The following is a 27,799-nucleotide window of genomic DNA, read 5'->3' as shown; positions in this document are numbered from 1 at the left end:
TGCCTCCAGGTACTCTGTAACCTCATCCTTGACAATCGACTCCAACAACTTCCCAACCACCGATGTCAAGCTAACAGGTGTATAATTTCCTTTTTGCTTCCTTGCCCACTTCTTAAATAGCGGAGTGACATTTGCAATCTTCCAGTCTTCCGCAACCATGCCAGAATCTATCGACTTTTGAAAGATCATCGCTAATGTCTCCGCAATCACCACAGCTACTTCCTTCAGAACACAAGGGTGCATTCCATCTGGTCCAGGAGATTTATCTACCTTTAGACTATTCAGCTTCCTGAGTACTTTCTCTGTTGTAATTATGTCTGCGCACACTTCTCTTCCCTGCCACCCTTGAGTGTCCGGTATACTACTGATGTCTTCCTCAGTGAAGACTGATGCAAAATACTCGTTCAGTTCCTCTGCCATCTCCTTATTTCCCATTACAATTTCTCCAGCATCATTTTCGATCTGTCCTATATCTACTCCCACCTGTCTTTTACTCTTTATATACTTGAAAAAGCTTTTAGTATCCTCTTTGATATCATTTGTTAGCTTCCTTTCATAGTTAATCTTTTCTTTCTTTATTACCTTCTTGGTTTCCTTTGGTAAGGTTTTAAAAACTTCCCAATCCTCTGTCTTCCCACTAATTTTTGCTTCCTTGTATGCCCTCTCCTTTGCTTTAACTTGGGCTTTGACTTCTCTTGTCAACCACGGTTGCATCCTTTTTCCACTCGAAAATGTCTTCTTTTTTGGAATATACCTGTCTTGCACATTCCTCATTTGTTGCATAAACTCCAGCCACTGCTGCTCTGCCGTCTTTCCCGCCAGTGTCCCTTCCCATTCAACTTTGACCCGTTCCTCTCTCATGCCACTGTAATTTCCTTTATTCCACTGAAATACCGACACATCAGATTTCGGCTTCTCCTTTTCTAATTTCACAGTGAACTCAATCATGTTATGATCACTGCCTCCTAAGGGTTCCTTCACCTCAATCTCTCTAATCACCTCCGGTTCATTACACAATACCCAATCCAGTACAGCCGATCCCCTAGTAGGCTCAACAACTAGCTGTTCTAAAAAGCCATCTTGCAGACATTCTACAAATTCTCTCTCTTGAGATCCAGTGCTGACCTGATTTTCCCAATCTACTCGCATTTTAAAATCCCCCATAATTATTATAACACTGCCCTTCTGACAAGCTTTTTCAATTTCCAGTTGTAATTTGTAGTCCACATCCCTGCAGCTATTTGGAGGTCTATAAATAACTGCCATCAGGGTCCTTTTACCCCTGCTATTTCTTAGCTCAACCCATAAAGATTCTGCACCTTCCGATCCTATATCGCCTCCTTCTAATGATTTAATATCATTTCTTACCAATAAAGCCACGTCTCCCCCTCTGCCTACCTTCCTATCCTTCCGATACACCGTGTATCCTTGGACGTTCAGCTCCCAGAGACATGCATCCTTCAGCCAGGTCTTAGTGATGGCCACAATATCATACCTGCCAATCTGTAGCTGTACGACAAGATCATCCACCTTATTCCTTATGCTGCGTGCATTTAAGTACAACACCTTAAGACCAGTATTTGGTAATTTTTGCTTTGATTTCACTGCAACTTTATTGCACTGCAACTCATCCCAATGGCTACAAACTTGTCCCATCACCTGCCTGTCTTTCCTGACATCTTTACTGCTCACTATCTTAGATTTATTTCTGTTTTCTCCTTCCTCCGCTCTATCATTCCGGTACCCATCCCCCTGCAAAATTAGATTAAACCCTCCCTAACAGCTCTACTAAACTTTCCCGCCAGGATATTGGTCCCTTTCGGGTTCAGGTGTAACCTGTCCTTTTTGAACAGGTCATACTTCCCCCAGAAGAGATCCGAATTATCCAAGAACCTGAAGCCCTGCCCCCTGCACCAGTCTCTCAGCCACGCATTCATCTGCCTGATCCGACTATTTTTGCCCTCGCTAGCACGTGGCACAGGTAGCAATCCCGAGATTACTACCCTGGAGGTCCTGCTTCTCAGCTTCCTTCCTAACTCCTGGAAATCTCTCTTCAGGACCTCCTCCTTTGTCCTATCTATGTTATTGGTACCAACATGTACCAAGACAACTGGCTGCTCACCCTCTCCCTTTAGAATGTTCAGGACCCGATCCGAGACATCCCGTACCCTGGCACCTGGGAGGCAACACACCATGTGGGTATCTCTGTCAGGCTCACAGAATCTCCTGTCCGTTCCCCTGACTATGGAAACCCCTACGACTACCGCATTTCTCTTCTGCCTCCTTCTCTCCTGCACAACAGCGCCAGGCTCAGTGACAGAGACTATGTTCAGTATGGTAACCATTTCTCCCACATCAGCTCCATCTAACACGATGTACATAAGTTTAGTGGAAGTGTAGGTTTCAGAGGATGTCCCGTAATGTGTTGACTTCCTTTGTTCCATTCTGACGTAATGCAATGACGCGACAATTTAATTGGACATTTGCCGGCCGAGGCTACTGCACTTTCATTGTTCACAACGAGAAACATTATAACAATAAAAACACTGAGCTGGGCACCTCAATGGACGGAATACTTGTCCACGCGGTTGATCCCGAGTTCCCGATTAATGCTGAATCCACTGATATCAGGACATTAATCTCCGTCTGCAGTGGGGGATATGTGCGTTGATCATCCTGCTGCCTTTTGTTTCCCTCTTGCTTTCATTTCCATCTGAATTAGAAAAAGATTTGTATAATTTGATAATAAATGTACCTTTTAATCTCAAGTTATACCCGCTTGAGCAGAAAGCGAAGATCGATAAGGAGTTTCATCGATCAACTTTGCTTTTATAAGATGAAACTTGCTCTTATTAGTCGAAGCCTTAAGTTCAAAAGTGAAGGGGTTATGTTGCAAATTTATAAAACTCTGATTAGGCTATTTCTGGAGTATTGCATACAATTCTCGTCACCCTACTGTAGGAAAGAAGTTCAGGCTTTGAAGAGGTTGAAGAGGAGGTTTACCTGGATGCTGCCGGGTTTAAAGGGTATGTGTGTGTGTATGGAAGGTTAGATTAACATGGTTTGTTTTCTCTGGAGCACCGGGAGCTGAGAGGAGATCTAGTAGAGGTTTAGAAGATTATGAGGTGAAGAGTTAGAGTAGACAGGGTGTGTCGGTTTCCCAGGGTTGAAGTAACTAATACCAGATGCCATGCATTGAGGATGGGAGGAGGTAGATTCTGGGGAGATGTCAAGGTCAAGCTTTTTTGATCAGAGTGGTGGATGCCTGGAGTGCACTGCCCGGTACGGTGGTAGAAACAAAAACATTAGAGGCTTTAAAGAGAGCAGAATCAGAATTCAGAAAAAGAATCGGGTTTATTATCACCGGCATGTGTCATGAAATTTTGTATCTTAGCAGCAGCAGTTCAGAGTAATACATAATATCGAAGAAGAAAATAAATAATAATAAATAAGTAAATCAATGATAGTATACGTATTTCGAATAGATTGAAAATCGTGTAAAAATCAGAAATAATATATATTTGAAAATTGATGTAGTGTTTATGATTTCAATGTCCATTTAGAAATCGGATGGCGGAGCGGAAGAACCTGTTACTGAATCGCTGAGTGTGTGCGTTCAGGCTTCTGTGCCTCCTGTCTGATGGTAACAGCGGGAAAAGGGCATGTCCTGGGTACTGGAGGTCCTTAAGCTTTCTGAGGCACCGCTCCTGGAAGATGTCCTGGGTACTTCGTAGGCTAGTATCCACGATGGAGAGGAACAAATTTTACAAACCTCTGTAGCTTCTTTCGGTTGTGTGCAGTAGCCCCACTCCCCGTACCAGACAGCGATGCAGCCTGTCAGAATGCTTCCCAATGTACATCTATAGAAGCTTTTCAGTGCATTGGTTGACATACCGAATCTCTTCAAACTCCCGATGAAGTACAGACGTTTTCTTGCCTTCTTTAGAACTGCATCGATATGTGGTGACCAGGATAAGTCCTCAGAGATCTTGACACCCAGGAACCTGAAACTGCTCACTGTCTCCACTTCTGATCCCTCTATGAGGATTGGAATGTGTTCCTTCGTCTTACCCTTCCTGAAGTCCACACTCAGCTCTTTCGTCTTGTTGGTGTTCAGTGCCAGGTTGTTGCTGCGACACCACTCCACTAGTTGGCATATCTCAGTCCTGTAGGCCCTCTCTTCTCCATCTGAGATTCTACCTACCATGTTTGCATCATCAGCAAATTTATAGGTGGCATTTGATGCGCACTTTTGATTACTCGATATCCTCATGGATGTCAGGAAGATCGAGGGATATGGACAAGGTAGGAAGGAGGGATTAGAGTTTGAGTATCTTTGATTTGCTGTTTAGATGTCACGGCAATACATTGTGGGTCGAACGGCCTTTTCACGTATATTTCTGTGCTGTTTGCTCCATGATATTGGAATTTCTTCCAGTTTTCCTTTCCAGATATTTACAACCAAGTGTTTGCAGCGCTGGGCTCTAGTGGCGCAATCGGTTAGCGCGCGGTACTTATATGGCAGTACACGGCGGAGAAATGCCGAGGCTGTGAATTCGAGCCTCACCTAGAGCACTTGTGATTTTAATGCTTGCAACGCCCAGGTCACTGCGCGTTTTTCAAGCTGAGCACCCTGTTTATTACTTGCATTTAACTTCGAAGCGATGCATCTCTGACCTTATTCACTAAAAGGCATGTGCCCGCGGGGCTGCAAACATTCTCCGTGTTTGCTTCTCTCGCTCAACACGCGTAGCCTCACTTCCCTTTGTTGAACGTGCCTGAACAGGCGGTTTCTTTGTTGAATCAAGGCATCACAAGCCCAACACATTCCTGTCTTCTCAATTCAATTAACCAAACATTGAAACAACGAACCCGACCTTTCCTGAAGCCATGCCTCAGAAACGCTGTAATTGCACCTCACCTTGGTTCGCCGTGCTGTCGATTAAGCTCAATGTTCACTTACAACGGCGAGTTGTTTCAGGCACACGCGAACAAAAGAGATATTAATCGTGGCCTCAATGGCCAGAAATGGTATCGAGATGCTGATATCTCTATCCCTCTCTCCCAACATGAAGCTCCAGTATTTCAGCACAGAATTATAAAATAATTCTCACATGTCCTGTGTTCACCAAGCCTCTGTGAAAGAGAGAACACTTCCCCCGATTCTACTGACGTGCTGAGATTCCGTTTCCAATGGTCAGATCCCTCTAGCTGCAATGCGATCCCTCCACTGCGACCTTGATTTGATCTACTTGCCTGAAGGTTGTTGTTCCCAATATAATATTCTTTCACAATCGGTCGTATAACTGGCCTTTCATGTCTTTGTCTGGTTGCGATCCGACGGGTCAGATTGGAACATGATCATCAGTGAGATATCAGTGTGATGGTGTGTCTGGTGTTAGTGTGGATTCGGTGTGACGACTGGCCGTGATTCATTACTTTACAACTGGTATCATCTCACAAGTAACTCCGGCTTGTAACGCGTCCTGTTGTCTATAAGTGTATCGGCACGTTGTTCAGTTACTTTCAATTAACTTGTAATCTGAGGTGATGAGAACGGACGAGAGAGACAGGGTGAGAAATCTTAAAGGCGCCGTTGAATTTAGTCCGTGAGCTGGAGCGCAACCTCGTGGTAGGGGAAGGGGGAGATCCAAAATGATAGGAGAAGACAGGAGAGCGAGGGAGAAAAAGGAGAGAGAGAAAAATACACACACACACACACACACACACACACACACACGTGTGTGTGTGTGTGTGTGTGTGTGTGTGTGTGTGTATTCTTTTTCTCCCTCTCCTTTTTCTCCCTCTGTCCCTCTCACTATACCCTTCGCCCATGGGCTTCACCCTCCCCCTTTCCTTTCTCCCTGGGCCTCCTGTCCCATGACCCTCTCATATCCCTTTACCAATCCCCTGTCCAGCTCTTGGCTCCATCCCTCCCCCTCGTGTCTTCTCCTATCTTTTTGGATCTCCCCCTCTCCCGCCCATTTTCAAATTTCTTACTAGACTTTATTACATGATATCATGGAGAGCCTCTGTACCTAAAAGCGATGCTTAGGGGCTCTGCTTAGCTCTCAGACAAGCTTCATTATATAGACACAGATACGTAACTAAAAGCACTTAAAAAACTACGTGACTTTGAACTTAGAACTAGATTTCAAAAAAACAACAGTATTATGTAAATGCAGAGCCATAACATCTTTCCTGCAAGGACCTTAGCTAAATTTTAAGAGCATTCACAAGCGATTAGGTTAACCTCTACATATCCAAAGAGACTTAAATTCTTTCACAGAGTGGAAAAAGCTGTCTGATGTGAATGGTCTAATGATTCATTCAGCGGTTGATATAAATTCTGAGCTCGGTTTGGCTATTACATCACTGGCTGATAAATGCAGAGGTATATCTGCGGAGACAAAAAGTTATTGTAGGCTGGGAGTGTTCTTGTAGGATACGGTACTATCAAGGGAAGTATTAAACTACAAAACATTATTCCTGAAGGGATTGTGGGATCATGCTCTGATGTATCTCTACGGAATAAAGGTATTTCTGCTAGAGCCATACCTGACACAGATTCTTAAATTATTTTACTTAATACACCCTTTTACAACCAATATCCGACGCACTTACCGTCGACGCCAGTCAGTCCCCTTGTGATTCCGGGGCTTATTATGGATGAGTACCCATACGATAGTTACCTGTCCTTAAACTGGAGTTTACGAAAGCAGATGCTGGACTATCTGAGACTATTGACACACAATCGTTGCTCTGCACGGATCGGATTGAAAAGGATGGAACACTGATTCTCGTGGGAAAAATACTGCCGTTGTGAGAAGGCTCCAGGAAGCATTCGAACAGAGGAACAGAGAGAGCTTTAGAAACACCTTGTCCATTCACCCCGTGTTCAGAGCAGCTTTTGAGAAGGTGAAAGTTCCTGCTAAATAGACGATGAGCGGAAAGAGGGAACTCTGAGGTACACTCATTCTCAACCTGTCAGGATACGTTCTGGCAGTAGCTGGAGTGTCAGGAAACTCTACATTTGCTGAAATGTTAGAGGAATGGACACAGGGATTAACTGAGAAAATATTGGAACGCGAAGATGTCCTTTCTAGTGGCTGGCCTGATTTTGATTTCTCAAAGAGATCTCACTACACTATTAGAGCAACCGAGGGCACCCCTTTTGGAGAGCGGTCTTTCCGGATGTTTTCAACGGAATTTCAAGATGCTTATCCGCACCTGCTGAAACTGAAGGGAGCTCAGTTCAGTTCAGTCTCTAGAGGGAGACACCGTCTAGTAATCAGAAAGGGTCAGAGGGGATGGTTGATTCGGTAACAATTCAATCGTCCGAATTCCCGTGAGTAGAGGCCCACAACCGTCACATGCTCCTCTGATGACAAACCTTTCAATCCTGGAATCACTTTGTAAACCACCTTTGAATCCTTTCCAATATTAGGGCATGCTTTCTGAGACAAGGGGCTTCAATACTCAGAGCAAGGCCTCATCAGTGCATCTTACAGCGTCAACAATGCATTCCTATATCTATATTCCATTCCTCTCGAAATGTTTTCCAATATTTCAATCGCACTTTTCACCAACTTCGAAACCTGCAAATTAATCTTCAGGGACTGTTGTACGAAATGTTTTCAGTCCCTTTGCACGTCAAATATTCTAATTGTCTCTATGTTTAGAAAATAATCTACGATGTTACTTCTTTTACCAAACTGCAGGACCATACATTTCCTGACAGTGTGTTCTATCTGTAAACATTCTTTACTAGCCTTTCTAATTCCTCCACCTATCTTTGTCTAGTCCACAAAGGTCCATAAAATCATTATTTCCAACATGCAAGATATTAACATGTAAAGTAACCATATTCATTCATCAGTTATACTGTATCCTGCTGTTAGAACATAGAACATAGAAAACCTACAGCACAATATTGGCCCTTCGGCCTACAATGCTGTTCCGAACATGGACTTATTTAGAAATTACCTAGGGTTGCCCATAGCCCTCTATTTTGCTAAACTCCATTACTTATCCAAGAGTCACTTAAAATACTCTGTTGCATCCGCCTCCACCACCGAAGCAGGCAGCCCATTCCATGCACTCACCACTTTCTGCGTAAAAAAAAAAACTTCCCCTTGAAATCCCTTCTGTACCTAGTTCTAAGCAGCTTAAAACTATGCCCTCTCGTGTTAGCTATTTCGGCCCTGGGAAAAAGCTCTGACTATCCACACTATCAATGCCTTCCATCGTCTTATACACCTCTACGAGGTCACCTCTCATCCTTAGTAGGAGAAAAGGCCCAGTTCACTCAACCTATTCTCATAGGGAATGCTCCCTTCTCCAGGCAACCTGCTTGTAAAGCTCCTCTACACCCTTTCTATAGTTTCTACATCCTTCGTGTAATGAGTTTTTTTTAGCGTGTCGCACCAGAAAATCAGCCATCCTTGTCTGGCGCGTGGTGTCAGGAGCTCGACGCTCAACCCGGCACGGATGGAAAGCGGCCTCGGCGGTGGACCGACTGCGATTCGAACTCGGGAGCCTTCGCTGCAGAGACTTGCGCTGATCCCATTGCGCCACCAGCTGGCCTGTAATGAGGTGATCAGCACTGAGAACAGTACTCCAAGTGGGTTCTGACCAGGTTCCTATATAGCTGTAACATTACCTCTCGGCACCTAAACTCAATCCTATGGTTGATAACGTCCAATGCAAGATATGCTATCTTAACCACAGAGTCAACCTGCGCAGCAGGTTTCAGTGTCCTATGGACTCGGACCTCAAGATCCCTCTGATCTTCCACACTGCCAGGAATCCTTCCATTAATGCTTTATTCTGCCAGCATGTTTGACCTGCTATTTTATATTGCTGTAACTCAATTGCAACTTTCTTTACTTCAATGTAATATGCTTAACTTTCAAATTTTATTTTTATAACTTCAGAAAATAGCTTTACTACCTACATTATTTTTTTCAGCTCTACTGATAAAGACGTGAATACTTTCCAAGCGTCCATGTTCGATCCTCTGTCAAGATAAATATTATGTTTTTGTCACGGCAGAGAGCAGTACAACTAGTCACATCGTACAGGAATCAGGGTGCAGTGTTCGATGAGAAAGAGGCCTCGATGAAGACTGTCGGTGTCAATTTCTCAGACGTGACTATTATTTGGAAAGAGCGACATGAGTGCTATTCAGACAAGCTGTCGGTCGCTATATTGCAAGGGAATTTTAGATCGTCGTTCTGAAATATTCATCGGCCGCAGAGCTCAGTAACGAGCGTTTAAAATCTTTCTGGACCTTTTGTAATTCGCTTGGTAGTCTCTGAGACAGGGTTTAAATGTAAACAAGCTGTCGGATTCGTTAGCAGCCCTAGTTTACTGCATGAAGTTACAATTAATATTGATGTTATCATTATTATCATTTTGTTTGACTCAGCAGTTTCTTGCCTTATACACATTGAAGTTTTGACTGATCTGATGGCACGTTCCTTAATTGCTTTTATTGATTTCCGAGAGGAATTTAATCTCATTCTTGTACCTGATGATATATGTATGTGTGCCGTGATGACAAGTTTACTTTCTGCTTTGAACTTTGAACTTTGGCCGAGGCTACTTTCCATGTTGGACGACTCTATGACAACGTCTTAAAACATCTGCATTGCAAAAAGAGGAATACTGGCCGTATTAAACCACACCAAGTGAATATAATGCAGTCCTGAAAGAGCAACACGGAATTCCCATGTCCAAAAATGTGTCAAACGCACATTATTGAGCTCCGCTGCCAATGTATATTTCAGAACGACGATATAAAATTCCCTTGCAATGTAGCGACCGGCAATTTGTCTGAACGGCACCAATATCATTCAATCCAACCTGTAGTTGCATCGGAGAAATTGATAGCGACGCTTCAGCGAGGCATCTTTCTCATCAAACTGTGCACCCCGGATCTCAAGTAATCTGACCCGTTGTACCGCTCTCTGCTGTGTGAAAAAAAACACAATATATTTATCATTCTTCTGTCTTTCCCATCCACCCAAACAGAGCATGTTTTGATCGCTGCAATAAAATTACCGTGATTGAATTTTCAAAACAGCACGTGTAAAGCACAGCAGTTGTCAGGAGTGGGACTCGAACCCACGGCTCCAGATGGAGACCAGAACACTCGGGTTTGCTGTAAAGCGACTGTCTCGCCTCAAGTCTGGCGCCTTGGGCCACTCGGCCACACTAACAGCCCTGAAGTACTCTCTTCACATCGGACATAAACAGCTGTGTTTCGGAATGGAATGAATGACTGCTCCTGTGAGAGAGTTTACATACAAAACACAGACATTATCCTGTGATTTGAAATTAAATGGATATGTTGTATTTGCTCAGTTTACCAAGCATGTGCGAAATTAAAACATACAGCAGCTCAGCACTGAAACAGGTAATGGATACAGTTCCGGTCATCCGTCATAGAAAGGATGACGTGTGCAGATATGGTTTACCAAGCTGTTACCCGAATTAGACGGTTTGTGAGATAACGAGAGGTTGAACAAACTGAGGTTGCATTCCCTGGAGAATCGGTGGTGAGGGAGAATCTGATGGATGTTTCTTCGTTTATGAAAAGCATAGGTAAATGTAGAGCACGCAGAAGTTATCTCAATCCGAAGGTCTTATACCATAGGTCATGCATTTCAACGAAGAAGGGATGACAACACCCTATCACTCAAAGTCGGCAAGACCAAGGAACAGATTGTGGACTTCAGCAGAGGGAAAAACAGAGGTCCATGAGCCAGTTCTTGTTAGAGGTGGGTATTGCTATTTCCTCTACTTTCTTAACCTGGTCCCAACGTACAGTATCGATGCAGCTATAAAGAAGGCAAGACAGTGGCTATACTTTATTAGGAGTTCGAAGAGATTTGGCATGTCAACAAATACACCCAAAAACGTCTGTAGTTGTACCGTGGAGAGCGTTTTGCCAGGCTGCATCACTGTCTGGCATGGAGGCACTACTGCACGAGATCGAAAGTAGCTGCTGAGGATTATAAATCTTGTCAGCTGCATCTTGGGCACCAGCCTACAAATGCCCCAGGACATCATTAGGGAGCGGTGTCTCAGAAAGGCAGCGCCCATTATAAAGGACCTCTAGCACCCAGGGCATGTCCTTTTCTCACTGTTGTCATCAGGTAAGAGATACAGAAGCCTAGGATACACACTCAGCGATTCAGGAACAGCTTCTTCCCCTCTGTCATTCGATTCCTAAATGGACATTGAAACTTTGAACACCACTTCATTTTTTTGACATACAGTGTTTCTGTTTTTGCAATTAAAAAAAAAATCTATTCAATATACGTAAATAATTTATTTGTTTATTTATTATTATGCTTTATTTTATGTATTATTATTTTTCTCTCTCTGCTAGATTATGTATTACATTGAACTGCTGTTAGTAAGTTAACAAATTTCGCGGCACATGCCAATGATAATAAACCTGATTCTGAAAGCGAATATTCGGCATGACATCAACAACTTTGACGAACTTCTATAAATGTGTAGTGGAGAGTATATTGTCTGTCTGCATCACGACCTGGTACGGAAACAGCAAGGCCTTTGAAGAAACATCTTCAAGAAACGTTAATGGATTCGGCTCTGTCCATCGCGGGTCAAGCCCTGTCAAACATTTAACTAATCTACGTAAACCGGTGTCATCGGAAAGCAGCATCCATCAACAGAGATCCTCACCCACCGGCCCTGCTTTATTGTCGCTGCTGCCGTCAGGTAGAAGGTAGAAGGCACACGAGCCTCAGGACTCACTAACCCCACCACGTTCAAGGACAGTCACTACTCATCAACTACCAGGCTTTTGATCAAACGGTGATAACTTACAAACACGTGCCTATCCATTGAATGATCCCACAACTAATGATTTCACTTTAAATACTTCTGTATACATTATTAGCTGAGTCTGTCTGGGGGAACTCAAAAGGCCAGGCAGCATCTGAGGAGAAGAGTAAACAGTCGACATTTCGGTCTGAGATCCTCCACCAGGGAATTGTTTCTGAGGAAATCCGGCACCCAGGATTGGATGTACGATGATCGGTTGTGCTGTGATGTGCCGTGAGGAAATCACAATCTCGTCTTTCTACCGTTTTTCTCATCCGCACAAACAACCCACGTTATCTTCGCAGTAATAACATCCCTCGATTGAATGTTTAAGGACAAAAGATGTCAGGAGTGGGATTCGAACCCACGCCCCCAGATGGAGACCAGAACACTCGTGCTTGTAAGAAGGACTTTCATTCCCTGAGTCTGGCGCCTTAGACCGCTCGGCCACCCTGACAACTTTGCGTCACTCACTTCACATCCAAAACAAATGGTTGTGTTTCAGAACAGATTGAATGCCTGAGTTGAGAACAGAGTTATTTACACACAAACACATCTTGGGAATCAGAAATGAAAACGAGCTTGTTACAGTTTTCTCAGGTTAGGCAGCATCTGTGGAAAGAGAAGCAGTGTTAAAATTACAGATCAGAACTCGTTAGACGCGTATCAGCAGAAATTTGGGAGGGAGGTTGTAATGGTGAATGACAACGCTGGGAAGAATCGCTGTGTTCACATGTAGGGAAGTGAGGATTTGGACGTTTATAGATGGACTGAATGTGACATCCCTGGCTGGAACACAGTGGGTTCTGTTGTAACGGGGAACGCAGCTTTACTGTTGTTGTTTAAGGTGGCGGAGAGAAAGGGATTCCACGGGTAAAGAAAGAAAAATAAGATGGAAAAGGGGGGCTATGACGGGCACAGGAGCGTCTGATACAGGGGGTAGTGTGCAACATGACGTGATTGCTGTAGGTATTCGAATGATATGAATATTGCGGAATCCTACATATTTGTACCGAATTCTTCCGAGAAGTTAGCGAGGAGGAAAACATGATGGAGGAACGGGAGGCCTTCGTGATCAGGGCAAAGTCCTCGGTAGTAGCCACTGTTGCTAAAGCGCCCCAAATCTCACACAACCGCGGGTTTTGCAAGATATCGGGAAAAAATCTGTGGGCCGCGGTAATTCGGATGATATCGTTTGCTGCTACACAAAGGGCCGATAGGAAGCCCGACACACTGGTGCGATGTTACTGAGCAGGACCCCTATACCAGGAAAGTGACCGATATGTTCTGTACAAATGTGGAGAAGCGGGGGTGTGAAGGACAGGAAAACCTTCAGAAAACAATTCAGCGGTTAATCAAACAGCGACGAAAAGAGATCAAGCTGCGGAGGGACCCAGTAAAGGAACAGGCTGACGTCATGGAGAGGATTAGAGTATCAAAGGAAACAGTACTAAAGTACAAAACACTCTTCCTGAAGGGCTAGTGAGACTATACTCTGGTGTATCTCTACGGACTGAAGGTGCTTATGCTGGAGCCACAGTGGATGCAGGTTCTCAAATTACTTTGCTTTGTAGATCCTGTTCCGACCGGTATCGGGCGCACTTACCATTGACGTCACTCAGTGCCCTGAGATTCCGGGGTTTAGTACTGATGAGTATCCATACAATGGTTACGTCTTGTTGAAGCTGGAGTTTACGGAGCAGATGTTGGAGTAACTGAGATTATTGACACACTAGTCTTGCTCTACCCGGATCCGATTGAGAAGGATGGAGCTTCTATTCTTGTAGGAACAAATACTGCCGATGTGATAATGCTCCTGAGAGCACGCGAGGAGAGAAATTGAAAGAAGTTTTTGGACCCCTTGTCCATTCACACTGTGTACAGAGCTGCTTTTGAGAAGGTGCCAGCTCCTGCGAAGTAGGATGATGAACGGATAGGAGGAACTGTGAGGTACACCCAGTCTGAACCTATTATCTTTTGTACTGGATGCAGGTAGAGTAACAGGAATCCCTGCATTTGTCGGAATGCTCGAGGAATAGAAAAGGGGATTAACTGAGGAAACGTTGGAAGGCGAAGAAACATTTTCTACTGAGGGGTCAGATTTTGATTTCTCCAATAGTAGCTGCCACACTATTAGAGCAACGGAGAACACGCCTTTCTGAGAAAAGTCTCGCTGGTTGCTTAGAGCGGAGTTTGAAGATGGGTTTCAGCATCTGCTGAAATTGCAGGAAGCTAGGTTTATTCCTGGAGCAGGTGGACCCAAGCCGCCGGAAGACACGAGTGATAGACATAGGGAGACAACCTCCAGTAGTCAGGAAGGGTCAAATAGGGACATCAGTAGGGTAAACACTCAATCTTCCCGATCACCGTGAGTAGAGAAACACTCAATCTTCTGAATTGTCGTGCGTAGAGGACCAGAGCCATCAAATACTCCAGCTATCAGTCTTTCCATCTGAATTATTCTCTAAACTACCTTTGCCATGTCTCCAATGCTAGCCCATCCTTTCAGTGTGTTCTATGTGCCACTTTTTTGCCCATTCTCCTAATCTGTCCAAGTTCTTCTGTAGCTTCTCTACGTCCTGCAGATCTCCTGCATCTCCACCTGTCTTCATCTAGTCCGCAAACCTGCCCGTAAGATCATCAATTCCAACATCCAAATCATAAAGATATAAAGTAAAAGTATCCATCCATCAACTGCATTGCATCCTGCTGTACTAGTTTATATTGTGCTACCTCAATTGCAATTTCCTTTTTGTTTAATCTGATATGCTTATCTTGTCCAGATTTTATTTTTATAACTTTTGAAATCATTTTTGCTATCTGTATTAAACGTTGCAGCTTTATGTGAATAATTTCAAATCGTTCATATTCGATCCTTCGTCAATGTGTTATTCATCTGGTTGTTTTGAGAAGGCGTTTATATCTAAAGAAATTCTAGTGGGCTTCGTAGTCGCCCTGGATTATTGCGTAAAACAACAATCAATGTTGCTACTATCATTATTATTTCGCTTGAGTTTGCACAGTTTGTTGTGTTATAGACATTGTGTGTTTTGACCGTCCTGTTACCACGGTCCGTCAATGATTTCATTGTGTTTGTTGGATGCCCGCGGGAAAGTGAATTTCATTTTTGTATATAGTGATATATGTATATAGATCTGCTGTGTTGCAAAATGTACTTTCTCCTTTTAACTTTGAACCAGTTGGGCCGAAGGCTATTTTCCGCGCTGTATGTCTTAAAACATATGCTTTGCAAAAAAAAGGAAGAGTGGCCTATTAAACCACTGAAAGAGAATATAATCCAGTCCAGAATGATCAATCCGATACTCCCAAATCCAGAGTGGTGTTAAACGCACGATGCTGAGCTCGGCGGCAGATGTACAGGTAAGAACGACGATGTAAAATGCCTTTTCAGTATAGCGACCGACAACGTGTCTGAATGGCACCAACGTAGTTCTGCCTACCCGACAGCCATGGTTGAGAAAGTGACACAGACACTCTTCGCAGATTGCTCTTTCTCTTCAAACTCGGCAGCCTAAATCCGATGTGATGTGACCCGTTGTACTGCTCTCTGCTGTGACTAAAACAAAACCTTTATCTTTCTTGCGTTTTTCTCATCCTCCCAACCCATGCTTTGATCGCTGCAATAAAATTAGTGATTACATTATCAAAACACCAAGTGTAAAAGACAACAGTTGTCAGGAGTGGGATTCGAACCCACGTCTCCAGTTGGAGACCAGAACACTCGCGTCTATTATGAAACGACTTTCTCGGCTTAAGTCTGGCGCCTTAGACCACTCGGCCACTCTGACAACTCTCTTCAAACCCACATGAACAGCTGTGTTTTACATAATAGAGTGAATGACTACTTTGGTAAGAGAGTATACATACACAACACACACTATATCGTGGGATTTGAAATAAAAATGGACGTGATGCCTTTTCTCAGGTTTTCCAGCATGTGAGAATTTAAAGCTCACAGCACCACAGCACTGAAACTGGTAATGCACACAGTTTAGGCCATCTGTCACCAAAAGGATGCCGAGGCTTTGGAGAGTGTACAGAAGAGATTTAACAAGATGATACCTGATTTAGACGTTTTTTTGCGATGACGAGAGTTTCTACAAACTTTGGTTGTTTTTTTCTCTGGAGCAGCAAGACTGAGTGTGAATCTGATAGACGTCTCTCAGATTTTGGGAGGCATAGATGAAGGTAGAGCACACAGAAGCTCTCTCCATCCCAGAGGTGACATGTCTTATATCATAGGGCATACATTTCAACTAAGAGGGGATTGTTTTGAAGAAGATGTGACAACACCCTATCACTCAATGTCGGCAAGACCAAGGACAGATTGTGGTCTTGAGGGGAGGGAAAACCACAGGTCCTTGAGCCAGTTTTCGTTGGAGGAAGTAATTTTAAATTGGTAGGTATTACTATATCCTCTACTTTCTTAGGGAACTGCGGGGATTCACCATGGCCTCAAAAACCTTGATGAACTTCTGCAGATGTGTAGTAGAGAATAGATTGTCTACCTGCATCACGACCTCGTACGGAAATAGCAATACATTTGAAGGAAAATCTTCAAAAGCTTAGCGGATTGGCCCAGTCCATCACGGGTAAAGCACTACAAAACATTCAGCACATCTGCATAACGCTGTCATCGGAAAACTGCATCCACCGCCAGAGGTTCTCACCAACCAGGAAATTTTCTTTTTACGCTGCTGCCATTAGGTAGAAGGTAAAAGAGCCTCCGGACTCGCACCGACAGGTGCAAGAACAGTTTACACTCACGTCCCCATCCATTGAATATTCCGACAGCCAATGATTTCACTTTAAACACTATTCTATATTGATTAGATAAGTAGAAAAGAGTACACAGTCGACGTTACGGGCCGAGATCCTTCTCCATGGAATTGTTTCTGAATAAATCGCTCACCCAGAAATCGGTGTGCGATGATCTGTTGTACTGTGATGAGCAGGGTCAAAAGCCACAATCTATTCTACCGTTTTCCTAATCCACACTAAGAACCTACGTTTTGTTGCAGAAATAACATCACCTGGATTGAATGTTTAACAACAAAAGATGTCAGGAGTGGGATTCGAACCCACGACCCCAGCTGGAGACCAGAACACTCGCGTTTGTCGGAAGGATTTTCATACCTTGAGTCTGGCGCCTTAGACCACTCGGCCACCCTGACTACTGTTGTGTTTGGGAACGGAATGAATGCCTGATTTGAAGGCAAAGTTATTTACGCACAAACACACATATCATCCCGCTAATCGGAAATGAACGCGAGCTTGTTACAGTTTCGCAGGTTAGGCAGCTTCTTTGGGAAGTGAAGCAAAATAATTACAGATCGAAGACTCGTGAGACGCGTCTCAGCAAGAATTTGGGAAGGAGGTTTGCTGGGATGAATGAGAACGCTTGGAAGACTCATTATTTTTACATGTAGTGAAGCGGGGAAGAAACATTAATAGACCGTATTGAATCTGAAAACATTGAGTGCGAGTTGATCATGACAACGTCAACAGAAACTGAACACAGTTCAATTATATCTCGCAACGCTGCTTTACAGATGGATGTTAGTGAGTGAAGAAAGCGAAGCTGCGATTAAGTTCACAAGAACATAAGATATCGTGCAGAAAGGCCATTCGGTCCGCTGTGTCTGTTCATCATTCTATCATGGATGAGTTATTACAGTCAGAATGTTGTTCAGGCTTGTAGGTCAATGTTTACTCTGATGGAGAGGAGACAGAAGCAGGGCGTTTTGCACTGTAGAGCAGCGGCCTTTCTGACAGATGAGACGCTTAAGAGAACGTATTTCGCTCGGGTTTGCTAATCCTGAGATAAATGCACAGAAGACATTAAAGTAAGGCAGGGACAAGGGGGCGGCCATCGCCGGAGTGGAATGCTCCTCGCGGGATGTGGAAAGGCGGGGAGACTTCCATGGTTCCTGATGACAACAGCTGCGAGAAGTACACAGAGCTGCAGCTGGTAACAGTCTGCAAGGTGCAGATTCTATGAGGTGTTTGAGTTGAATCTGGATGAACCCCGGTTCACTGGGGACCGCAGGCGGGATGGACTAGGACATATAAAGTGGTAGATACGGTCAGGGTGCAGGACACAGGAAACTGGGTGACAGTCAGGAAGGGGAAAGGGTTTAGAGAGCCAGTGCAGACTATCCCTATGATCATCACCCTCACCAACACCTGGTTGCCGTTTGTGGTTGGATGATCTAGCAGGGGAAAGCCACAGAGGTCGGATGTCTGGCACTGTGTCTGGTTCTATGCCTCAGAAGGGAAGGGGAAGAACAGATTCCTGGATGTTATGTTGCTTCCCGGGTACCAGTGCAGTCGGAGCAGAGTGGTGGTAGAGGGAAACTGATTAGGTCTGGAATCCAAAAAGAAGCGTAGAGCTTTGAGACCTTCCTGACCATGGATGTCCAGTCCTTATATACTTCCATCCCCCATCAGGAACGTCTCAATGCTCTACGCTTTTTTTTGGATTCCGTCTAGCGAAATTAGTCCTTACTCCTAATAATTTCTCCTTTGGCTCCTCCCACTTCCTCCAAACTAAAGGTGTAGCTATGATCACCCGCATGGGCCCTAGCTATGCCTGCCTTTTTGATGGCTTTGTGGAACAATCTATGTTCCGTGCCTATTCTGGTATCTGTCCCCCAATTTTCCTTCGCTACATCGACGACTGCATTGGCGTTGCTTCCTGCACGCATGCAGAACTCATTGACTTTATTAACTTTGCCTCCAACTTTCACCCTGCCCCAAGTTTACTTGGTCCATTTCCGACACCTCCCTCCCCTTTCTAGATCTTTCTGTCTCTGTCTCTGGAGACAGCTTATCTACTGATGTCTACTGTAAGCCTACTGACTCTCACAGCTGTCTGGACTATTCCTCTTCTCACCCTGTCTCTTGCAAAAACGCCATCCCCTTCTCGCAATTCCTCCGTCTCCGCCGCATCTGCTCTCAGGATGAGGCTTTTCATTCTAGGACGAGGGAGATGTCTTCCTTTTTTAAAGAAAGGGGCTTCCCTTCCTCCACTATCAACTATGCTCTTAAACGCATCTCCCCATTTCACATACATCTGCTCTCACTCCATCCTCCCGCCACCCCACTAGGAATAGGGTTCCCCTGGTCCTCACCTACCACCCCACCAGCCTCCGGGTCCAACATATTATTCTCCGTAACTTCCGCCATCTCCAACGGGATCCCACCACTAAGCACATCTTTCCCTCGCCCCCTCTCTGCATTCCGCAGGGATCGCTCCCGACGCAACTCCCTTGTCCATTCGTCCCTCCCATCCCTCCCCACTGATCTCCCTCCTGGCACTTATCCGTGTAAGCGGAACAAGTGCTACACATGCCCTTACACTTCCTCCCTTACCACCATTCAGGGCCCCAAACAGTCCTTCCAGGTGAGGCAACACTTCACCTGTGAGTCGACTGGGGTGATATACTGCGTCCGGTGCTCCCGATGTGGCCTTTTATATATTGGCGAGACCCGACGCAGACTGGGAGACAGCTTTGCTGAACATCTACGCTCTGTCCGCCAGAGAAAGCAGGATCTCCCAGTGGCCACACATTTTAATTCCACATTCCATTCCCATTCTGACATGTCTATCCACGGCCTCCTCTACTGTAAAGATGAAGCCACACTCAGGTTGGAGGAACAACATCTTATATTCCGTCTGGGTAGCCTCCAACCTGATGGCATGAACATCGACTTCTCTAACTTCCGCTAAGGCCCCACCTCCCCCTCGTACACCATCTGTTACTTATTTTAATGCACACATTCTTTCTCTCACTCTCCTTTTTCTCCCTCTGTCCCTCTGAATATACCACTTGCCCATCCTCTGGATTCCGCCCCTCCCTTGTCTTTCTTCCCGGACCTCCTGTCCCATGATCCTCTCGTATCCCTTTTGCCTATCACCTGTCCAGCTCTTGGCTCCATCCCTCCCCCTCCTGTCTTCTCCTATCATTTTAGATCTCCTCCTCCCCCTCCAACTTTCAAATCCCTTACTCACTCTTCCTTCAGTTAGTCCTGACGAAGGGTCTCGGCCTGAAACGTCGACTGCACCTCTTCCTACAGATGCTGCCTGGCCTGCTGTGTTCACCAGCAACCTTGATGTGTGTTGCTTGAATTTCCAGCATCTGCAGAATTCCTGTTGTTAGAGCTTTAAGTTCCTCGGCTTAAACATCACCGCGGATCTCACGTGGTCTGTACATACCGGCTGTGTGGCACAACAGCACCTCTATCACCTGAGACCTCTGAAGAAGTTTGGGATGGGCTCCCAAATTCTAAGAACTTTCTACAGGGACACAATGGAGAGCATCCTGACTGGCTGCGTCACTGCCTGCTATACGAACTGTACTTCGCCCAATCGCAGGACTCTGACATCCCGGTGCGTCTGTAGATATGATCTTTCGACTCTTCAGGACATTTACAAAGACAAGTGTGTACAAAGCGTCCGATGGATCTTTGGAGACCCGAGTCACCATGACCACAAACTGTTCCAGCTGCTATCATCCTGGAAACAGCATCACAGCATAAATGCCACCTCCTTATGACAAAAAAAAAAAGCCATCACGTAGGCATTCTAGACATTCTCACTGTTGGAATCCAGCAACAACATGATTTTCCCGGTCTTGCAGAATATTTAAATCCCTCATGACGATTGTTATATTACCTTTTAGGCATGGAGGTAGTCGGCAAGCCTGAGGACTCCAGCCTCCTGCCTCCTGCCAAGCCTCGCCTCTAGTCTCTAGCCTCTAGTCTCAAGCCTGAAGACTCGCGCCTCCTGCCTCCTGCCAAGCCTCGCCTCTAGTCTCTAGCCTCAAGCCTGAAGACTCCAGCCTCGTCCTTGCCTAGTTCTGGGGTCCAAGCCACAGGCCAGACCCAGGTACTCTCTGGCTCGGAGTCCAAGCCCGGGCTACTAGCTCTCTTGTCTAGTCCTTTTCCCGGTTCCCGGTTTTCGTGTCCATGACCTTGCCCTCACCCTGTATCCTAGTCCTGTCCCTAGTACTTCAAGTGTCTTGCACTTGGGTCCGTTCCTAGCTACCTCCTTATGACAAGACAAAAAAAAACATCACGTAGGCATTCTAGACATACCCACTGTTGGAATCCAGCACCAACATCATTTTCCCAGTCTTGCTGAATATTTAAATCCCTCATGATGATTGTTATATTACCCTTAAGGCATGGAGTTCTATCTCCCGTTGGAATTCGTATTCCACATCCCTACTCTTGTCTCTGGGGTCTCTCTAAAAATCATATCAAGGTGTTTTACCCTTACAGTTCGTTAGCTCTATCCACAATGATACAACGGCTTACGACCTCTTTCCAATGATATGATTTCATTTTTAACCAATACAGCAACACCGCCGCGTCCACATTCTTTCCTGGACGTTTGCTACAACGTGTATCACTCATATTAGTCTTTCCACAGCGTACACACGAATGCCCATATGTGGCTCTGCTAGAACTTCTTCTACAATACCCAGTAAACGACGCGCATTCAAATATAACACATTCAGTCCATTTCAATTTCGCCCGCGTTTTTAAGTTGCAGCTCATCTTCTTGATAGCAATTTTGCTGCATCGTCAGCCTTTCCTTTCTAACAGTCTCGTTACACATTGTCTCTGTTTCTCAAACAACTGCCGCATCTTCAGGACTACCACGCCGGTTCCCTGCCCCATGCCAAATTAAGACAAACTGACCAGAAAAACTCGAGCCAACTTGCCCGCTAGGACATTAGACCCCAGGTGTAACTTGTCGTACCCTACCCAGAATCTCTTCCACAATCTCAAATACAATCTCATTTTGATCGTTATTGTGAATGAGAAAAACTGCAAAAAAAATCGCCCCCGTGGTCGAGGACTCCAGGGATAATCAGCACTCTTCAAAGATTCCCTGTCTGACGTAAATGGTCGCGTAACCAGGACCTGTGATATACCGCATCTGCTCATAGGACCATCTTCCACCTACTCCCGCATCTACACCTGACTCTGATCGGTGGGGTGGAGGAGGAGCAGTGGGCTAAGTAGGTGGACTAACCATAATCAAGAGTGACCTGCAGGCCAGCAGAGGAAAGGGGCGACTTGCATCTCTTTTATTTGGTTTATCTGGACAAAAATAATTTGGACATTGTTCAGTGGAGAAGTGGATAAAGAGCCGAAAGCATGAAAGGAGGTGCCGCTTGTATTCAGTGGTGCAGATGATGGAACACACGAGGAAATATAATAATATCGAGTCTACGTCAGTTACAGCTTTACGCAGCAGCCTTTTGTTTTGATCTCGCATATTGATAATGGCATATCAAATATAATTGTGGAAATAGCATGTATGCATATAAACACACATTTAACATATTTAAGCACTTAAGCGTATTGTGAAGAATGTTCCCAATAAATGTTCAGGTTTGTTTTGATTCAACCTGGCTGTGTACAACAACAAAGAGAATTAATGCACATCACAAATCAGGTCAATTGCAGTCAGAAATAGCTGTAGTTAACCCGTTGCAGTTCGGCACATCCAGAATTATGGAATAAGCCATAAATTTGTATATAAAACAAATAAAACGCTATTCTTAAAGATCTTGCAATGATTTGTAAACATTGCTCTCAAAGAAGAAAAGGAAGAGTTCTCTGTAAACGGGGACGGATGAGAAGCACAGCCTTGATGCATCTGTACAAAATCTCAGCTGCTGACACTCAAATGCATCTCTCCGACCTCATGGAGAGCCACTCTCTGGATTGGAACTGCAGAACAGCGGATATGAAACAGACACATTGAGTGTAATGCTGGAACTTCAGTAAGATTACAGGACCTTGCATTTAATAAACGTAATGTTCTACATTTTCAAAGTTTGTCACTCCTCACGCTGATGTTGTCATTGCTTCTCTGGATCTCAGCTCACTGAGCTGAGATGATGATCTCACTGCAGGCCAAGTTGCCGACGTCATTACTATTCAAGGCCCACAGTTGACCATGATGATAATGTCGTCTCTTGAGCCATAACAGTGACTACAGTGATAATGTTACAGCGTGTCCTGGTCATTCACTGAAATGCATTCCTAAGACACCCATATTTTAAATTCTACTTCTCTGCATAGAATTCAACTGGAGATTTATCCAACTCCCCGAGAGTTCCCTTCTGTCAGCCGATCGCGATTACCTAGATCAAAGGCACCATAAATGCAACATTGTATTTTGTACGTTACTGCCCCATATGACAGTGTAACCAGCAAGACAGGTGGACAATTATTCCAGGTGCTACTGTCCTGCTGCTTCACCGCTAACCTGAAATGCAGGATCACCGCTAAACCCATATATCGGCTTTTACCTTAAAAGTGCAACTGATGTGCCGTTATTCTGATGCCAATACAGTAGATTGCAATTTGTCAGCATGCATCTGGTATGGTTTCTGTATAGATCATCCTGTGCACAGCAGACTGGAAACTATATGAAATGATCACCAATAGAAAAACTTGTTTTATAGCCCGGACGACGCAGCGAAGGGATTAACAATGCAATAATGTAATTTGGTGGCAGAACCGTTGACGATTTTAACTTTAACCTTTGCGTAGCAGATTCAGTCTCCCCGTGTGTAGTACAAACGAATACAGAGAATAAATCATAATCAGCATCTTCTTCACTACACCTGGTGGTGGAAATAAGCAAAACGGAAGAGACTTCTCACCCTGCGCGACGGGACACTATTTAGACAATAGAACCGTGTAAAGGGATTGGTAATCCAGAGCGATCTGAGGAAAACCCTTTTCCAACCATTTGTCAGAAGGGATTTCAAACGTACTGTAAAATGATTAGTGGTGGAGGATGATTTTGCACAGTAGATTGAGGAAGTTCCCAGATAGGAAACAGGCAAAGAGTTTGAACGTCTGGAAGGTTACAACTATCAGAGGCGCAGTTGATTTATTAAATGGACCCTAGGCAATACTAAATAAAGCAGCCGTGAATCTTAGAAGCGAAACACAGACTGTACATAATCAGACCCAGAAAGAGGTTTAAAATCACGTTAGAAGATAATATATAAAAGAGCTAAATTAAATTCGTGCACAAAGAGGACAACATGTAGTGAGGGAGTGTTTATGGGTTCAATATCCATTCAGAAACCAGATGGAAAGAAGCGATTCCTGTATTATCACTGCAGATCCAGGCGCATCACTGACCAGATTTACAGCGCCCCTACTGATCAAATCCCACATCGCTAACCACAGTGATAATTTCACTGCATATCCAGTCCCATCTCTGTCCACACGGAGAACTAAGCTGCTTGCCCAGTTCCAGTATGTTCTACGCTCGTAATGTCGCTGCTACTCCAACACCGCCACTGACAATGCGAAGGTCTGTTTTCAAACACGTCACTCTACAGAACTATTCGACCAGAGATGATGTCCAACTATCATTGATCCCATTGTCACGGGTTACGAAGGGCAAGTGCGACAGCATTCGTAATATCCTGAATTATTAATGCCCGCTCACATGCAGCAAGTATAACGGCTCACCGCTCAGCAAGATACAAAACTGCACAGTCAATATCTCAATATTGGTATCATTGATGGGATTTCTAGCAAATAAACATAAGATGTTTCTTTTGCGCAAGGATATTAGCAAACATTCAAGCCGTTGGGGAAGAACGCTCGTTGTCTGTTCTTTTTATCATTAGATCGGGTTGTGGTACAATCCGGGCAGACCAGAGAAAGCGAGTGTTTATGGAAGAAATGTTCATATAGTACGGACAAAAGGAATTTGTTGCACTTACAACGAAGACATTTGTGACTTCTACGTTCAATTCAATATTGGTCACTATTCATTTGATAGTCATAGACATAGTCATAGTCATACTTTATTGCTCCCGGGGGGAATTGGTTTTCGTTACAGTTGCTCCATAAATAATGAATAGTAATAAAACCATAAATAGTTAAATAGTAATATGTAAATTATGCCGGGAAATAAGTCCAGGACCAGCCTATTGGCTCAGGGTGTCTGACCCTCCAAGGGTGGAGTTGTAAAGTTTGATGGCCACAGGCAGGAATGACTTCCTATGACGCTCTGTGTTGCATCTCGGTGGAATGAGTCTCTGGCTGAATGTACTCCTGTGCCCACCCAGTACGTTATGTAGTGGATGGGAAACATTGTACAAGATGGCATGCAACTTGGACAACATCCTCTTTTCAGACACCACCGTCAGAGAGTCCAGTTCCATCCCCATGAAGGAACCTGAAGTTACATAATTATATGCCGCTTGTATTCAGTTGTTAGACGGAACGGTGCCGACAGGAGAATCTAATAATATCCTTCTGCGGCACTGACTGAGCAATGGTTTATAGACCGTTGCGCAAGTATGCTTCTCTGATGTTTTGTGTGACAAAGACATATATATTTTTAAAGCAGACTCTACCGCCGCCCCTCTTCTCGCAGAACCCCTGCCACCCGCAGCCTATGCGTAGTCCGTCCCCGTAGGGGGGCCCCTCTCTACCAGTCCGATCAATCCGGAGCGTCCACAACCGCTGTTAACACCCGGGACATCTCAGATCTCAGCTCTGCCACCATCTCCTTTACCATTCCCCGGATTGGGCTGACCGCGTTCACTTCACCACAAGGGGCTACTACCGAGGACTGTACCGGCTGACGGAGTCGACCCACGCCTCCGATGTGTTCTCCTCCTCCCGCACCTCTCTGATCAGCTCAACATATGAGGGAGGGGGCGCGTTTAACGGGACTGTAGGAGACCCCAAACAATCATGAGCTGAGGCTCGGCGCCCTTGGCTATCTGGTCCATCCTTTACTTATCCACCCCAGCCGCCTGAATGAACCTCCCCCACCCCCCGGTGCCGCGAACAATTCAGCTGCCTCTCCAGCTTCTCCCCATTCTCCTGAAGCATGTTTTAACCCCCCCCCCCCCAAGCTTCACTGGGTTCCCTGTCGGACCAAAAGCGCTCTCTAATGCGTCTAGATACTCAGCAAGGGGAGCAGAGGGTTGGTTAATTTTCACGGCTCTCACTACATCAGCCGCCAACACCTTCAATCCTTCGACCAATCTTTTCGTCATCAGAGCACTGGCACTCATCTAACAACTGAGAGGTCTGTTCCACCCGCGTCTCACACTCCTCTTCCCTCTCGGAGATAGGGATTATTCCAGAGAACATTCTTAGCTTCCGGCGGGGCTCTGTGCCTGTGCACTGGGCCACTTATTCGCCAGGGAGGTAAGGGCTGATGACAACTCAGAACCGTCACTCTTCACTGGAGGACGGGGACTAATTAAACTTTCCAATTCCGACCACTCCTTCCCCTCACTCCTCAGAAAAGATAAAACCCTGTCTCTGAAATATCCGCCCCCGACTACGGGCAACTCAGCTTGTGGCTGAGTCCGCACGGTTACCTTCTCCTCCTCCCTGGTAGTATGGGCAGGTCATGGTCCCGCTACACCTGGGGCACCGATAGACGCTCGTGTTCGTCTAGGGGAATCAGACATGGGCCCCGCAATACTGGGTAATCACGTCTGTGTGGATGCTGTTTAATGTACCGCCAAGTTACAAACCCACAACACAAAATATCAGACAGTACACCATATGCAATTAAGTGATTGAAGTTCATAAATCTTAATCTGAATATAGGGTTAGGAAGAAAATAATTTTAGAAAACCCGATTCTGGGAAAAGTCAAAACTGCACGTTGGGGCACACTTAGTCGTCATTCTTCCACCATCAATCTCCTCCGAGCGTCGTCGACCTTCCGACCGTCTGAACCCAGTCCATTCCGTTCCGTGGTCTACCAGCGCACTCCACACGCCTCTTCTCTCTTCATCTCTCCTCGACAAAATACCGCGAGAAACATCCTTTCAGATTCACAAGACAGAGAAACAATCTCTGATTGGCGAACATGCATACCACAGTCTTGTTATCTCCAACCATAATCCAAACATTGTGGCTACAGGGAAACTGTGACCTCAGCAGTGAACAATACAGAGAAGCCATTGTATTAGTCTTAGAAGCGAAATATTACAGAAAAGCTATTGAATTAGAAGTGAATCGTTACAGCGTGGTGGATATATAACTGCTGTAATCTTTAACACGTGTACAACACCTCCTTCGTGTGTAGACATTTCGGCGTCGAATCAGAAAACAATAATAAACGAATTTGAACATAGCGGAGAAAAAAAAATATCCTTTTGGAATACTGACAAGTATTGCCTTCACATGTTTGAGGGTGGAGTTGCAAAGGTCCCGGGTATAGTATCTACACTGTTAAACATGCTAGTAACTGAATAATATCATGGGGCATGTTTATGGCAGCAGAGCAAAGAGTGACCACGTGCTATGAGAAAGTGATAAACCCCGGATAGAAGCCGGTGTTGGGATTACTGCCTATAATGTTCTTTCTTCTGACTCTTCGATTGTTGCTGCATCCTTCCCAGACTAAGCTGGGGCGGGGAGGGGATGAATGGTTGTAGACTGTGGAGGAATTTGTTCAGAGTTCCTCACGGGTGACTTCACAAATACGCACAAGTGTAACAAAATTTGTTCCCTGTTGCTAATCCCCTTGCAGTAAACGCGATTCAGTACCAATGTGATCCCAATACCGTCTGGATTTACTGGCTCAGATCGCTGGTCTCCTGTCCTCATGTCCCTCATTCTGTCCCCATTCTCTTGTAGTCTCGTCACCTGTCATCTGCAACATTGCTCAGCATATTTCAACACCTGACGCTTACAAAGTGGTGCATATATGTAGGTTCTGCCGGAACCCGAACACTATCACATTTAATTCTAGGGACAGGTAAAAAGCGTAGGGAAACAGAATACGTCAGAGTTATATATATAAAAAAAACAACTGCGTCAACGTGCCCTAAAGAGATAAAGACACTTCCGGAACTCAAAATCAGTCAAAAATCTGGTATCATAAAGGACAT

General features: G+C 44.9%; 5 non-coding genes across 5 annotated transcripts; 1 reads left to right on the top strand and 4 right to left on the bottom strand.

Annotated features, from left to right (window-relative positions):
• Nucleotides 1–4,481: 4,481 nt before the first annotated feature.
• trnai-uau (transfer RNA isoleucine (anticodon UAU)) lies at nt 4,482–4,575 on the top strand. The gene is made up of 2 exons: nt 4,482–4,519; nt 4,540–4,575. It is a non-coding gene; the product is annotated as a tRNA-Ile (tRNA).
• Nucleotides 4,576–10,107: 5,532 nt separating this feature from the next.
• trnas-uga (transfer RNA serine (anticodon UGA)) lies at nt 10,108–10,223 on the bottom strand. Its single transcript has 2 exons — nt 10,186–10,223; nt 10,108–10,142 (listed from the first exon to the last, which is right to left on the bottom strand). It is a non-coding gene; the product is annotated as a tRNA-Ser (tRNA).
• A 1,979-nt stretch (nt 10,224–12,202) lies between these two features.
• trnal-cag (transfer RNA leucine (anticodon CAG)) lies at nt 12,203–12,316 on the bottom strand. The gene is made up of 2 exons: nt 12,279–12,316; nt 12,203–12,237 (listed from the first exon to the last, which is right to left on the bottom strand). It is a non-coding gene; the product is annotated as a tRNA-Leu (tRNA).
• A 3,236-nt stretch (nt 12,317–15,552) lies between these two features.
• trnal-uaa (transfer RNA leucine (anticodon UAA)) lies at nt 15,553–15,668 on the bottom strand. The gene is made up of 2 exons: nt 15,631–15,668; nt 15,553–15,598 (listed from the first exon to the last, which is right to left on the bottom strand). It is a non-coding gene; the product is annotated as a tRNA-Leu (tRNA).
• A 1,272-nt stretch (nt 15,669–16,940) lies between these two features.
• On the bottom strand, nt 16,941–17,054 carry trnal-caa (transfer RNA leucine (anticodon CAA)). Its single transcript has 2 exons — nt 17,017–17,054; nt 16,941–16,986 (listed from the first exon to the last, which is right to left on the bottom strand). It is a non-coding gene; the product is annotated as a tRNA-Leu (tRNA).
• Nucleotides 17,055–27,799: the final 10,745 nt, after the last annotated feature.

The sequence above is a fragment of the Mobula birostris genome, chromosome 13 (genome assembly GCF_030028105.1).
Source record: "Mobula birostris isolate sMobBir1 chromosome 13, sMobBir1.hap1, whole genome shotgun sequence".
NCBI classification, from domain to species: Eukaryota; Metazoa; Chordata; class Chondrichthyes; order Myliobatiformes; family Myliobatidae; genus Mobula; species Mobula birostris.
This window is presented reverse-complemented; position numbering and strand designations above follow the sequence as displayed.